Below are 13,198 nucleotides of genomic sequence, written 5' to 3' on the forward strand. Positions count from 1 at the left end.
AACGGTCACTCAGTGAACTGTTGTAAGTCAAGGACTACATGTAGTCAGATATGACTGGGCAATTTACCTTTACCTTTAACTACTATCACACCAAAGCTGAGAAAATTTCCTAGCAAGCATTTTTTACTGAAGTAATACCTGTGTTTGCCTAGTCAGACACACCTGTACAATATGTGGGTGATCAATCTGAGATCTTGCTAAGACTTGTAGGAAATGACCCAAGCAATATTATTGTTTTCGGGAAGCAGGATCTGATGTTCGTTGATGGTTCAAATTTCCATCATACATTAGATTTGGGTATAACGGGATGAGTAGCTGGTGAGTGATTAAGACATCCTAGAAACCAGGAGACTGTGAAGTCCAGGTCTGACACAGATGCCTTCAGCCAACTTTTTTGCTAAGTCCTAGGAAGAAAGCAAGAGCAAACATTTCTTTAAAACCTTCATCCCTTAAACAAAACCAATCTGTGGATAGAGGAGGGGAGGGAGAGAAGAGAAGAGAAGAGAATTGGCTGCTTCTTAATCCCTTCCCAAACTCCGCCCCACCCCCCTCAAAAAAATGGGTTTTAAGAAGTTGGCCCATCTACTCGGAGGTCACCATATCCACCTGCCATATCCCACACGTCTTTGAAATTTCTGAAATTTCTGATCGCCAGCAGGGAATGTTCATCCTGAATAGGACTGAAATAATAAAATTGCCACGATGTAAAAAAGATATGGAGACTCAAGAAAGAGTACAGAGAAGAGCAACAAAGATGATTAGGGGACTGGAGGCTAAAACATATGAAGAACAGTTGCTGGAATTGGATATGTCTAGTTGGATGAAAAGAAGGAGTAGGGCAGTGGTAGTCAACCTGGTCCCTACCACCCACTAGTGGGCGTTCCAGCTTTCATGGTGGGCGGTAGGGCTTTTGTCCGATACTGAAGCACTTTCCTTTTTTTAATTTAATTGGAAAAAAAAATTCATAGCATTATTTAAAAACATTTTCATTAGGTTTTCATAAAAATTCCCCGTGACAATTTAAATTTCTGCAAATATACTCTTTGTATCGCCCGCGCATAAGTTTAGTTCACATTATGTAAGTTTAGTTCACATTATGTAAGTGAAACTAAATGGTGCTATAGTGTGACCGCAAACAAAAGAGCCTCGTCCCAGAATAGCTCACGCATCTCCCCCCACACCACCCAGCTGTAACGGACAAGCAGAGCTGGTAGCCGGAGCCCCTCCCCCCACAACCCAATCCACGATGCACAAGAGGCATGCGCAGACAACAATACACGGCGCATTACTGTGGAACCGGTGGGCGGTTAGAAAATTTTACTACTAACAGAGATACAAAAGTGGGTGGTAGTATAAAAAGATTGACTGCTCTTGGAAGAGGGGGTGAAATGATAGCAGTGTTCCAAAATCTCAGGGGCTGCCACAAAGAAGAGGGGGTCAAGCTATTCTCCAAAGCACCTGAGGGCAGAACAAGAAGCAATGAATGGAATCAAGGAACAGAGGCACCTTAGAACTAAGAAGAAATTTCCTGACAGAATAATTAATCAATGGAACCACTTGCCTCCAGAAGTTGTGAATTCTCCAGCACTGAAAGTTTTTAAGAAGAGATTGAATAACCACTTGTCTGAAATGCTATAGGCTTTCCTGCCTGAGCGGGGGGTTGGACTAGAAGGTCCCCTCCAATTCTGTTGTACTATTCTAAAATAAATTTTAGACAATAGTTTAGTTTACCACTCAGAATCATAGAATCTTACGTTGTGTGGGATGGTAAGCGCCTTAGGGTCAAATACGCTTCCAAGAACATTCATAGGCAAGGGACTAAAACAGCCCTAAAAACATGGCTGGCTGGGGAATTCTGGGAGTTGAAGTCCATACTTCTGAAAGTTGCCAAGGTTGAGGAACACTGACCTAAAACATCCAGATAACTTTGCAATCAAAACCCTACCCTGATTTTAAGTGTGTCACATTGAAAAATGGATGAGGAACCATTTTGACAAATGTTTTTTTGACACTTTCCTCCCACTGTGAATGCCTTTGCTGCCTCCCAATTCAAAAACCCACAATTAAAGTAATGACTTGGATCGAATTCCAACATAGGTTAGAAAATTTGAAGAATTCGTTCCATATACATTCTGTCATGAACTGGCATGAACCACATTTCTCACATGATGGTGAAGATAGAGTCGCAGTTATATTTTAAAATTCACACTCCTCTAAGTGGAAAAGAACACAGTTGACTATCTGTTAAAAAAAATCCATATTTTTAGGACGCGATGACTTTAGCAATGCACATTTTTTAATTTAAATAATCTGAGAGGTATTAACAGATTAACACTGAAGCAGAATGGAAAGGATTCATGAATGAACAAATGTGAAGGGGGAAAAAAGTGATATGCACTGTTCACTGGTGAAAAAATTGGGTTGTGATCCAGAGATCCCAAAGCGATCTATTCCATTTTTTTCCTGTTGTGATTGTGACAGGCTGAAACTAAACATTCTCCCTTTTTGGAGATTAGAATTCTGTATTCTAAAGACCTCTCAATATATCTGTTCTATGGAACATCTGTCTTCATTAACTGGATTGTTTTGGGAGCTGCAGGCAAAAAGAGAACAAGAGTTGATCCAATGCACAGACTTTAAAAGCAACATACAGAATAAGATTAACCCATTCACTGCCTTATCGCAATTGGTTTGACCTATTTGGGGGATTGTTGGCTTTTTGGGGGGGGAGTTCCATAAAGGGGGTGTGATGCAAGAGTGCTATTCACTTACCTTCGCTGCTGGTTCGCAAATGTGAGCATGCGCATCTCCTCCACGCATGCACAGAGGGTCAAAAACAGGATGTGATGATGTCCGAGTGGGTGGGCGGAGCCTCCCGCTGCAGGCGCTACCAGATTGTGCGATCCGGATAGAGCCGGCTGAATTTCACCACTGCTGTGTTGGCTCAATGGTTAAAGACACTGAGCTTGTCATCTGGAAAACTGATTGCCCGGGTTCGAGACCCAAGTGCCACATGACAGGATACGTTCCCTTTATTTGCCCCAACTCCTGCCCACCTAACAGTTTGAAAGCATGACTATAGATAAATCAATAACACTTTGCTGAGAGGGTAACAGAGTTCTGTACACCCCGGTATATAGTCATGCTGGCCAAATGATTGTGGAAGGGCCTCTTGTGGTTCAACAGACTAATGCAGTCTGTTATTAACACAGCTGCCTGCAATTACTGCAGGTTCTAGTCCCACCAGGCCCAAGGTTGACTCAGCCTTCCATCCTTTATAAGGTAGGTAAAATGAGGACCAGATTGTTGGGGGCAATAAATTGACTTTGTATATAAATATACAAATGGCTGAATACTATTGCTTAACATAGTGTAAGCCGCCCTGAGTCTTCGGAGAAGGGCGGGATATAAATGCGAATAAAAGAAAAGGGTCTTCGGGAAATGTTGGCTTTCTTGGCTGGAAACGGAGATGAGCAGCGCCCCCTAAAATTGAATATGACTGGACAATGACTTTACTTTTAATACAATGAGCCATATAACTACTTCTACCAAGCATGCCTTTGCTGTTGTCTTCTGCAATGATCTCCCCCTAATATGGCACAGTGGTTAGAGTGCAGCACTGCAGGCTCTACTTCAGCTGACTGCTAGCTGCAGTTCGGCAGTTCAAATCTCACCGGCTCAAGGTTGACTCAGCCTTCCATCCTTCTGAGGTGGGTAAAATGAGGACCCAGGTTGCTGAGGGCAACATGCTGACTCTGTAAACCCCTCAGAGAGGGCTGTTAAAGCACTGTAAAGCGGTATATAAGTCTCAGTGCTATTGCTATGGCTAATAAATGGTTGGCCCTGACCCTAACAGATCTTAGAAAGATAAGAAAAATGTGGTGCATTTCCCAGGCAGTGGGTCCAAGGTAGGAGATACTACTATATAAGGTACTATATAAGGGTATCCCGATGGCCTTTGAACTGGAACAGTAGTAGTCAGGGATGAAATGCTCCCGGTTCTGACCGGATCTAGCGATCCGGTAGGGATTGTGGCCGGTGGTTTGGCAATCCAATAGTGAGGGTGGAGCGAAACTCCTCCCATCCGCCTGGGTGCCATTACTTCCTGGCTTAAATGTGTTTTTTACCTTCTCCGCATGCACAGAAGGTTTTGTGCATGCGCAGAAGATAAGTGCGCGGCGTGTGCACTTCCGAACCGGTAAGGAAGGTAAGTAGATTTCACCCCTGGTAGTAGTTCAGTTGTATTTACATTTTTGTTTTATACTGAACTCCAATGCCTGGAGTTGAATTTGTATGTGTTTGGCTATAAATGTCAAATCAATCAATCAATCAAAATTACAAAATGACTGTGTTCAGTTTACCGCCCAGAGTCACTGGTGAGTAGGTAGAAAAGAAATGAATTAAAAGGAAGGGAGGGTGAAGAATGGATATTGAAAGTTGTCAACTTGGCTGAGATGGCAAAAATCTCAGCCTTTTTGAAAGACAATACGCAGAAAAGATATTTAATTGAATGGAAAAAATGGACTGATTATTTACAAAATAGATATCAGATTAAGAGATATCAGATTGCCTTTGAATAATTAGGATGTATTATTTTAGAATGTTATGGGGGAGGTTAGGAAATGAAAAGACTCGGATGAGGCTAATTAGATTAAAAGGGAAAATCTTAGTCTATGTTTGGTTTATGTTTAACCTTGTGATTGACCCGGGAAGCGGGGTGTGTGTGTGAAGGGAGGGGTGAAGGGGGTTTTGGGGGGCGAGGGGGGGAAAAAAGGGGGAAAATGTTTGTTTGTTTTTAAAAACTTTTTCAATTAAAAAAAAAGGGAGGGAGGGAGGGAGGGAAGGAAGGAAGGAAGGAAGGAAGGAAGGAAGAAGGAAGGAAGGAAGGAAGGAAGGAAGGAAGGAAGGAAGGAAGGAAGGAAAGCAGATTAAGTAAACCCAGTCTGACACTAACTAGGAGGGCCTGTTCAGGAAGACTATCTACTGTATGTCACAACAGAAAAGACGGACTTGTCCTTGAAAAGAATGTATGGAATTTCCAATTTCCATAGAAGAACAATCACGGCAGTTGATAAATGAGCAACACCCTTGTCAGGTGAATCTGGCTTCCCTTGTCAGAAGGTCGTAAAAGGGGATCATATGACCCTGGGATGCTGCAACCCTCATACATATGAACCAATTCCCAAGCATCTGAATTTTGATCACGTGACCATGGGGATGCCGTAATGGTCGTAAGTGTGAAAAACAGTCATAAGTCACTTTTCTCAGTGCCGTTGTAACTTCGAATGGTCATTAAACAAATGATTGTGTCACCTGTATGTTGAAGAGTAGAGACTGTACTGAATATTAAGGATGTGGCTTTCTGAAAATATGGTGGTGGACCAGAAATGGGTGATCTAAAGCAGGGATCTCCAGCCTTGGCATCTTTAAGACTTGTGGACTTCAACTCCCAGAATTCTGGGAGTTTCTTTGCAAAGCTGGCTGAGGAACTCTGGGAGTTGAAGTCCACAAGTCTTAAAAGAGCCAAGTTTGCAGACCCCTGAGCTAGGCTAACTCCTCCTCCTCCCATAATTGAGAGGTTCTCAGAAACTATGCCCAACTCAAAGGCAAGACTTTATTTCAAAATTAACTTGGGATATTTCACCACCTCAGAGCTTTAGAGCTTACTCCGCCTCCTCTTCATCAGTCTCAGTTTATCCTCTTCCCTTTAGAACTGAGTTGTTTTCATTTTCTTTCCCTCCATTTTCAGCTTTCTTTGTACCTCCTCCTCCTTTTCCTCCTCCTCCCACCACCTTCCCTTTAGTTGCCTTTGAGCTTCATAACGCCTGCAACTACCAGCTTGCCTTTTGTCATGATATTTTATTTGGAAATTTACATGCTGCCCACTCTCTTAACAGCTCCGGGTAGCTTACAGAAATGAAATACAAACATCATAAAATAAAACTTTAAACATGAAAACACTTCTGCCTATTCTGCCCCAGCTTTTATTGATCGACTCTTCCAACTGTGGAGATCTATCAACAATCTCAACGGTGTTTTCCAAAATGGTTCCCAAGACTTTAATTGGATATATTTTATGGTTTTTATGCAGATAAGTCAAATGAATGGTATTAATGAAATATGGTTTTTTTAAATTCAATGGAGCTATTGTATTATGAGCAATGATTTTAAAAAGTTAAATATTTGTATATAAAGTCTGATCTTGAACTGGATTGATACTACTGCAATACACTATCCGATGAGAGAGGTGTTTATGGGATGGAGATGGGGCTTAAAAAGTTCAAACAACCGTGTAATCAAAGACCTGCTTTTCTTTTATAAAAAATTTATGAAAACATTTATTTTTATCACGCATGCATCCCATGTAAAATAAGGGCAGGGCTTCGGTTGTGGTGCCACCTTATTTATTTACTTAATAAAATGCCCAGACCATGCTTGGAACACTGTGTCCAGTTTTGGTCACCGTGATATGAAAAAGATGTTGAGACCCTAGAAAAAGTGCAGAGATGAGCAACAAAGATTATTAGGGGACTGGAGATTTCAGGAACTGAATGTGACTAATCCAATGAAAAGAAGGACTAGAGGTGATAATGAGAGCAGTCTTCCAATAGTTCAGAGGCTGCCACAAAGAAGAGGGAGTCAACCTATTCTCCAAAGTACCTGTAGGCAGAGGTGGGCATCAAATACCATAACAACTGGTTTACCCAGGACCAGAAATGTGAGCATGCGTGCATGCGTATAGCATCACAAAACACGGGAATTCGTACGTGTGCCATCATACATGTGTGCAGCATCACAAAACACGGGAATTCGCTCACACACGCCATCCACCCATGCGTCCAGCATTAAACAACACAAGAATATAGGATGGGATTATGTCCAGACGAGTGGGCGGGGGCGGGCCCATCTTCAGGTTGCAATTACCGGTCCGCCTGAACCGGTCTGAACAGGCAGCAGACCACCACTGCCTGTAGGGCAAGACAAGATGTAAGGGATGGAAGCTTATCAAAGAGAGATCCAACTTAGAACTGAAGAGAAACTTCCAGATAGTGAGAACAGTTAATCAGTGGAATAGCTTACCTCTAGAACAGGGGTCTCCAACCTTGGTCCCTTTAAGACTTGTGGACAAAGCTGGCTGAGGAACTCTGGGAGTTGAAATCCACAAGTCTTAAAGGGACCAAGGTTGGAGACCCCTGCTCTAGAAGTTGTGAGTGCTTCATCACTGGAAGTTTCTAAGAAGAGATTGAACATCTGCTTGTCTCAAATTGTATAGGTCTCCTACTTCATCAGGAGATTGGACTAGAAGACCTACAAAGGCCCTTCTAGCTCTGATTGATTGAAAACAATTCAACCTAGAAATAAAGAGAATTTCCCTGACACTGGGAAAAATTAATCAAAGGCTTATCTCTAGAAATTGTGGGTGCTCCATCACAGGAGGTTTTAAAGAAGAGTTCGAATGGCCAGTTGTCTGAAATAATATAGGTCTAGTTGCCCAGAGTCTCCTCGTGGCAAGATGGGAAGCAAATAAATTTAATAAATAAATAAGTCTCCTGCTTAAGCAAGGAGTTGGACTCGAAGACCTCCAGGGTCCAATCTGTTGTTCTGTTATCTTACCTGACGAAAGAAAAGGCAATAACATCAGGAAGAAAACAAACCTCCTGAACATCTGGAAGGACAAACATCCCAAAGAAAAAAAATAGGCAAGGTTTCAACAAAGTCAAGTTGGAAGACATTACCCAGAGGGATAGAAGCTATAGCTCCTGGATAGATGTCTGGATAGAAGTCTGGATCCAAAGAGAATTCAAAGAGTGGATGGGCTTCTGGACTCCTTTTACCTCCCAAAGTCCTTGCTTTGTTGATTCTCAAATTTGGTAGCTGTTGATGGGACTTGGAGGCGTGTGGTTTCAATGTGCTCAGGCCCAATTTCTTTTGTCTGGTTCAGGTCAGTGGTGGGTTTCAAAATTTTTTACTACCGGTTCTGTGGGTGTGGTTTGGTAGGCGTGGCATGGCTAGGTGGGCGTGGCATGGGAAGGATACTGTAAAATCTCCATTCCCTCCCCAATTATGGGAAGGTTACTGCAAAATCCCCATTTCCTCCTGATCAGCTGGGACTCAGGAGGCAGAGAATAGATGGGGGCGGGGCCAGTCAGAATGTTTACTACGGGTTTTCCGAACTACTCAAAATTTCCACTACCGGTTCTCCAGAACTGGTCAGAACCTGCTGAAACCCACCTCTGGTTCAGGTGATACTTCCCCCCCCCCCACCTTTTATATCCTTAACAGCTTGGTTCTTTCTTAACTACTTCCCCTAAAGGATCTTCTCCATAATTGCTACCAACCTGCCTTCCATTGAGGACCTGTATACTGCACGAATCAAGAAGAGGGCCGTGAAAATATTTACAGATCCCTCACATCCAGGACATAAACTGTTTCAACTCCTACCCTCAAAACGACGCTATAGAGCACTGCACACCAGAACAACAAGACACAAGAACAGTTTTTTTCCCGAAGGCCATCACTCTGCTAAACAAATAATTCCCTCAACACTGTCAAACTATTTACTAAATCTGCACTACTATTAATCTTCTCATCGTTCCCATCACCAATCTCTTTCTATTTATGACTGTATGACTGTAACTTTGTTGCTGGCAATCCTTTTGATTTATATTGATATATTGACCATCAATTGTGTTGTAAATGTTGTACCTTGATGAAGGTATCTTTTCTTTTATGTACACTGAGAGCATATGCACCAAGACAAATTCCTTGTGTGTCCAATCACACTTGGCCAATAAAAAATTCTATTCTATTCTATTCTATTCTATCTTTAGAGATGGGAGCCTGGTCTCACAGGTGGAAGGGTCAGAAATACCAAGATGAAAGCTGTGGCCATGCGATCAAAGCACTCTCTCTTTTTCTGGGCATGCAACATCAACACATCTACAAAAAGGTCAGGTCTTCAATCGCACACGGCCCTGACTGCCAACTTGACTTTTTTTTGACCCTTGCTTCAGAAGCCTCTAATCTTTGGGCAGAGTATGTGATGTGAACACAGAAGCGGTGTTTTGATAAGTGCAGAGCTGAATGCCTTTTGTGAACTCAGCCCCAACGGGCCACATCAACTGCTCCTTTGAGGAGCATAAATATTCAGAGGCTTCCATGTATTCATGAGACGTATCGCCAACTTTATGGCTGGCTTCAAAGCCTTCATGTAGATTTCTCGTACGGAAGATTTTCTCTTCTTGGAAAGTTACCTTGTCGGAAAAGAATAAGCAAACGCTGCTAAGTTTCTGTGTGCAGAGAATCATCTCCTACAGCAGGGGTGTCAAACTTGATTTCATTGAGGGTCCCATCAGGGTTGTGTTTGACCTCAGAGGTGTGTGTGTGTGGACATGGCCAGGATGAATGTGGCCAGGGTGGGTGTGGCCAGCTTGACGTCACTCATGTTGGGGGCGCCTGTGGTGGCCCGAGCGATCTGCCATAGAAATGGACTCTTGAGCTCTATTTTTGGCTGCGATGGCCTCCTGCAACCCCCTGCCAGCAAAAATGGAGCACAGGAGAGCTGTGTGCAGCCCCCCCGAGCTCCATTTTTACTGGCAGAGGCACTGCGGGCCAGTCCTTCGTTGTTTCCAGGGCGGCTCTGCAGGCCAGATCTAAGCACCCTGCGGGCTGGATCCGGCCCCTGGGCCTCCCTGTCCTACAGAGTCACTGAGTTGGAAAAGAGCCAGGAAGACATGTGGTCCAATCCAGATGTTAGGGAGTGGAGAACACGCACAAAAAATCAAGAAGTCTATCCATGCTGTATTCTCAAGTCTTCACAACGCTAATTCTATTTGGTAGGTTGGCTGGAGAATTCTGGAGGCGGGGGGGGGGGGTGATTAACTGTTCTCACTGTTAGGAAATTTCTCCTTAGTTCTAGGTTGCTTCTCTCCTTGATTAGTTTCCATCCATTGTTTCTTGTCTTGCCTTCTGATGCTTTGGAGAATAGGTTGACTTCCTCTTCTTTGTAGCAGCCCCTTAGGTATTGGAATACTGCTATTATGTCACCCCTAGTTCTTTTTGATAGACTAGATATACCCAGTTCCTGCAACCATTCTTCATGTTTTTTAGCTTTCAGCCCCCTAATCATCAATTTCCAAGCTGCCAAGGTTGAGAAACAATGAACTAAAGGATGGTGATTATTCTTACATGCCATTTCTCACCCCCAAATCATAGTCTTATGCCATCCATTAGCTAAGTGACTGGAACTGGCCCTACCATAGGGCAGAGTGAAACACCCATCTCCAGCAGCAGGTTCTGGGGGCAGCAGTGGCGATACTCATGTCAACTCCACCCTCCACCCGCTCCCACTGAAAACCAAAACTGGTCCTTGACTTCATTAGCTGCTTAAATTCAGATGCTATTTGGTAGGATTATTCAATCAGCTTCTATGCCTTGAGTCTGAGGTTATTAGAATTGCATATCTGGACTGCTAACACAAATTAATGGGTGTCACCCAAGTAGAATTAGCATTTTGGCATTTGCTAGAGTGCTGGGTGAACCCAATGACAGCATGCCCAAAGGTAAATTCAGATTCACAATGGCCGCTGATAATGGGCAACTTGGTTAAAAATAAAGGGGAGCAGTTTGGAGATTAGAAGAGAGAAGCCAGAACACTGGGAATCAATTTATGGGTGAAAACTAAGCAAGTTTTAAGAAACGTAGGGTTGAAACAGAATTACCGTATTTTTTGGAGTTTAAGGCGCACCTTTTCCCCCCCAAAAAGAAGGCAAAAATCTGGGTGCATCTTATACTCCAAATGTAGCCCTGCCCAGCTTCTCAAATTGAGGTTTCAGAGGCTGAAAAAAGCATCAGAAACTAAGCTTTAGAAAAAAAGCCCTCAAACAGAGCTTCAGAAAAAAAGCCTCCAAACAGCTTTTTTAAAAAAGCCTCAGAAACAGAGCTTCAGAGACTTTTTTTTCTGAAGCTCTGTTTCGAAGGCTTTCATAGGCAGAAAAAAAGTTTTTATCTGAAACAGTTTCAGAAGTTTCAGAGGCAGAAAAAAAAAGCAAAAAAAAAGCAAGGCACAGAGCTCACAACCAACAAACCTTTTGCTATATTTCACCTCTGGGAACAACTGATTGGGAATATTTCAGGAGGCTGATCCACCCACCAATCAGCTTTTTTCTTATTTTGCTCCCCAAAAACTAAGGTGCGTCTTATACTCCGATGCGTCTTATACTCCGAAAAATACAATAGTACACACTCACTGTTTACTCTGACCACATCCAAAGTAAATTGAGTATACCCAATTGGTGGCCTGGTGATGCAGTGGTTAAACTACAGTATTGCAGGCTAATTCTGCCCACTACCAGGAGTTGGATCCTGAGCGGCTCATCTGTCCTTCTGATGTCAATAAAATGAGGACCCAGATTGTTGGGGGCAATGTGCTGACTCTGTAAACTGCTCAGAGAGTGCTGTAAAGCACTGTATATAAATCTAAGTGCTCTTGCTCTAACTCTTTCTGGTGGAATGTAGTCTGGACTGCCAGGCGGAAGGGGCTGCTTCCCAGAGAACAAAGAGGCGGCGGAACTTGGAAAGTTTTGTAGGCAGGAACACAGCCCTCCTAGCAGTTCCCTATCTATAGTTATGCAGATAGTTGCTTTAGTCTGGCAAGAGTTTGTCTATTGGTGAAGAACAATAAAAAAAAACACTACTCAGAAATAACTCGAGTGTCATTCTTGGAACCTGTTATACTTGTCTTCCCTATGTGCATTAGCCTTCTTTTTGATATGGTTACCTCCATTTTTAACTGATGAAAATTCAGTCATGGACCCTCTAGGGGTGTCAAACTTGCGGTGTCACAGTGATGTCACATGACATATCGTGACTTCCCCCCCTTCTTAAACCAGGCATGGGTGTGGCCAGTGCATGATGCCTCCACCCTGTAGGCCCAGGAGTTTGACACCCCTGCTCTAGATCATAGGTCCCCCACCCACAGGCTGTGGCTCACTATCGGTCCATGGCCCATTCAGAACCGGGCCACACAAACGGCAGGCAGCTCCACTTGAGCCACAGTGGGAAGAGAACAGACATCACAGTAGCTGAGGAGAAAATGTATATGGAAAACAGCAACCAGTGACTGGAGGGAAAGAGCATTCCCACCAGTAGTGGATTCCACTTACCTTCGCAACCGGTTTGGAATCGGAAGCATGCACAGAGCATCCGTGATGATGTCCAGGTGGGTGGGTGGAGCCTCCTGCTGCCCCCACTACCGGTTCGCCCAAACCAGGGGGAACTGGTAGGAACTCACCACTGATTCCCACCACAGGCCACAACAGCTGATTGGAATGAAGCACACTAGGCCAACTACTTGAGATGACAGAAGTTTGAAAATACTATTTTTTACTATGATCAGGATTTCTTTTGATTCACATGCTCAGTGTTGTGTTTTAAAATATGCTGTATTAAATTGAAACTCTGCTTTTTAAATGAATATGCAGGAAAACAACATTCATTCATTCACTCCAGGAAATACCTTCATTTTGCTAATGTACTGTTGCAGCTTTTTGCATTTATGTGATCTTTTCACTGTTAGCAAAGCAGACCCAAAATCTTAGAATTTAGAGAAAGCAAAAGCAGCTCCATGCTTTTTTTCACAGCTGGAGTGATTGTGTCATTTGCAGGAACAATTTCGTAGTGTAATAAACTGAGTAGATTTGAAGGCAGGACACGCTGTAGTCATTAATTTACCTGACAACAGAAACAACCTTCTTACACCATGTAGAAAGATACAGGAATGCCTGTGCTCTGCATTAAACACACTTCAGAAAGTATCACAATTGTTCCACAATTTATCTTAATCAATTCAGGACGAGTTTTAACAGCATGCAAAATGAATAGGCTGTGCGAGGTATTGTACATCGGTGTAGATCAAATATAGGGCTGTGTGTTGTGGATTAGACAGCTTGCAGAACAAATTAAGAAACCAGCAAGAAATGGGTCATATTAGAAATCCCAACCATGTCATCCATAATAAACCATGGCGGCAAATGTATGACACCAATACAAATTATGTCACACAAATTACATCATCACAGATGATGTAGAATGACGCTAGTGTACTAATGATACAAGTTGCACAACTATGTCATCACAACACTGAAGTATGATCATGATCACATCCTTGCAATTTTCCCCTCCCCCTTTGCTTGCCCCT

This window comes from Ahaetulla prasina, chromosome 1, assembly GCF_028640845.1.
Source record: "Ahaetulla prasina isolate Xishuangbanna chromosome 1, ASM2864084v1, whole genome shotgun sequence".
Classification (NCBI taxonomy): domain Eukaryota; kingdom Metazoa; phylum Chordata; class Lepidosauria; order Squamata; family Colubridae; genus Ahaetulla; species Ahaetulla prasina.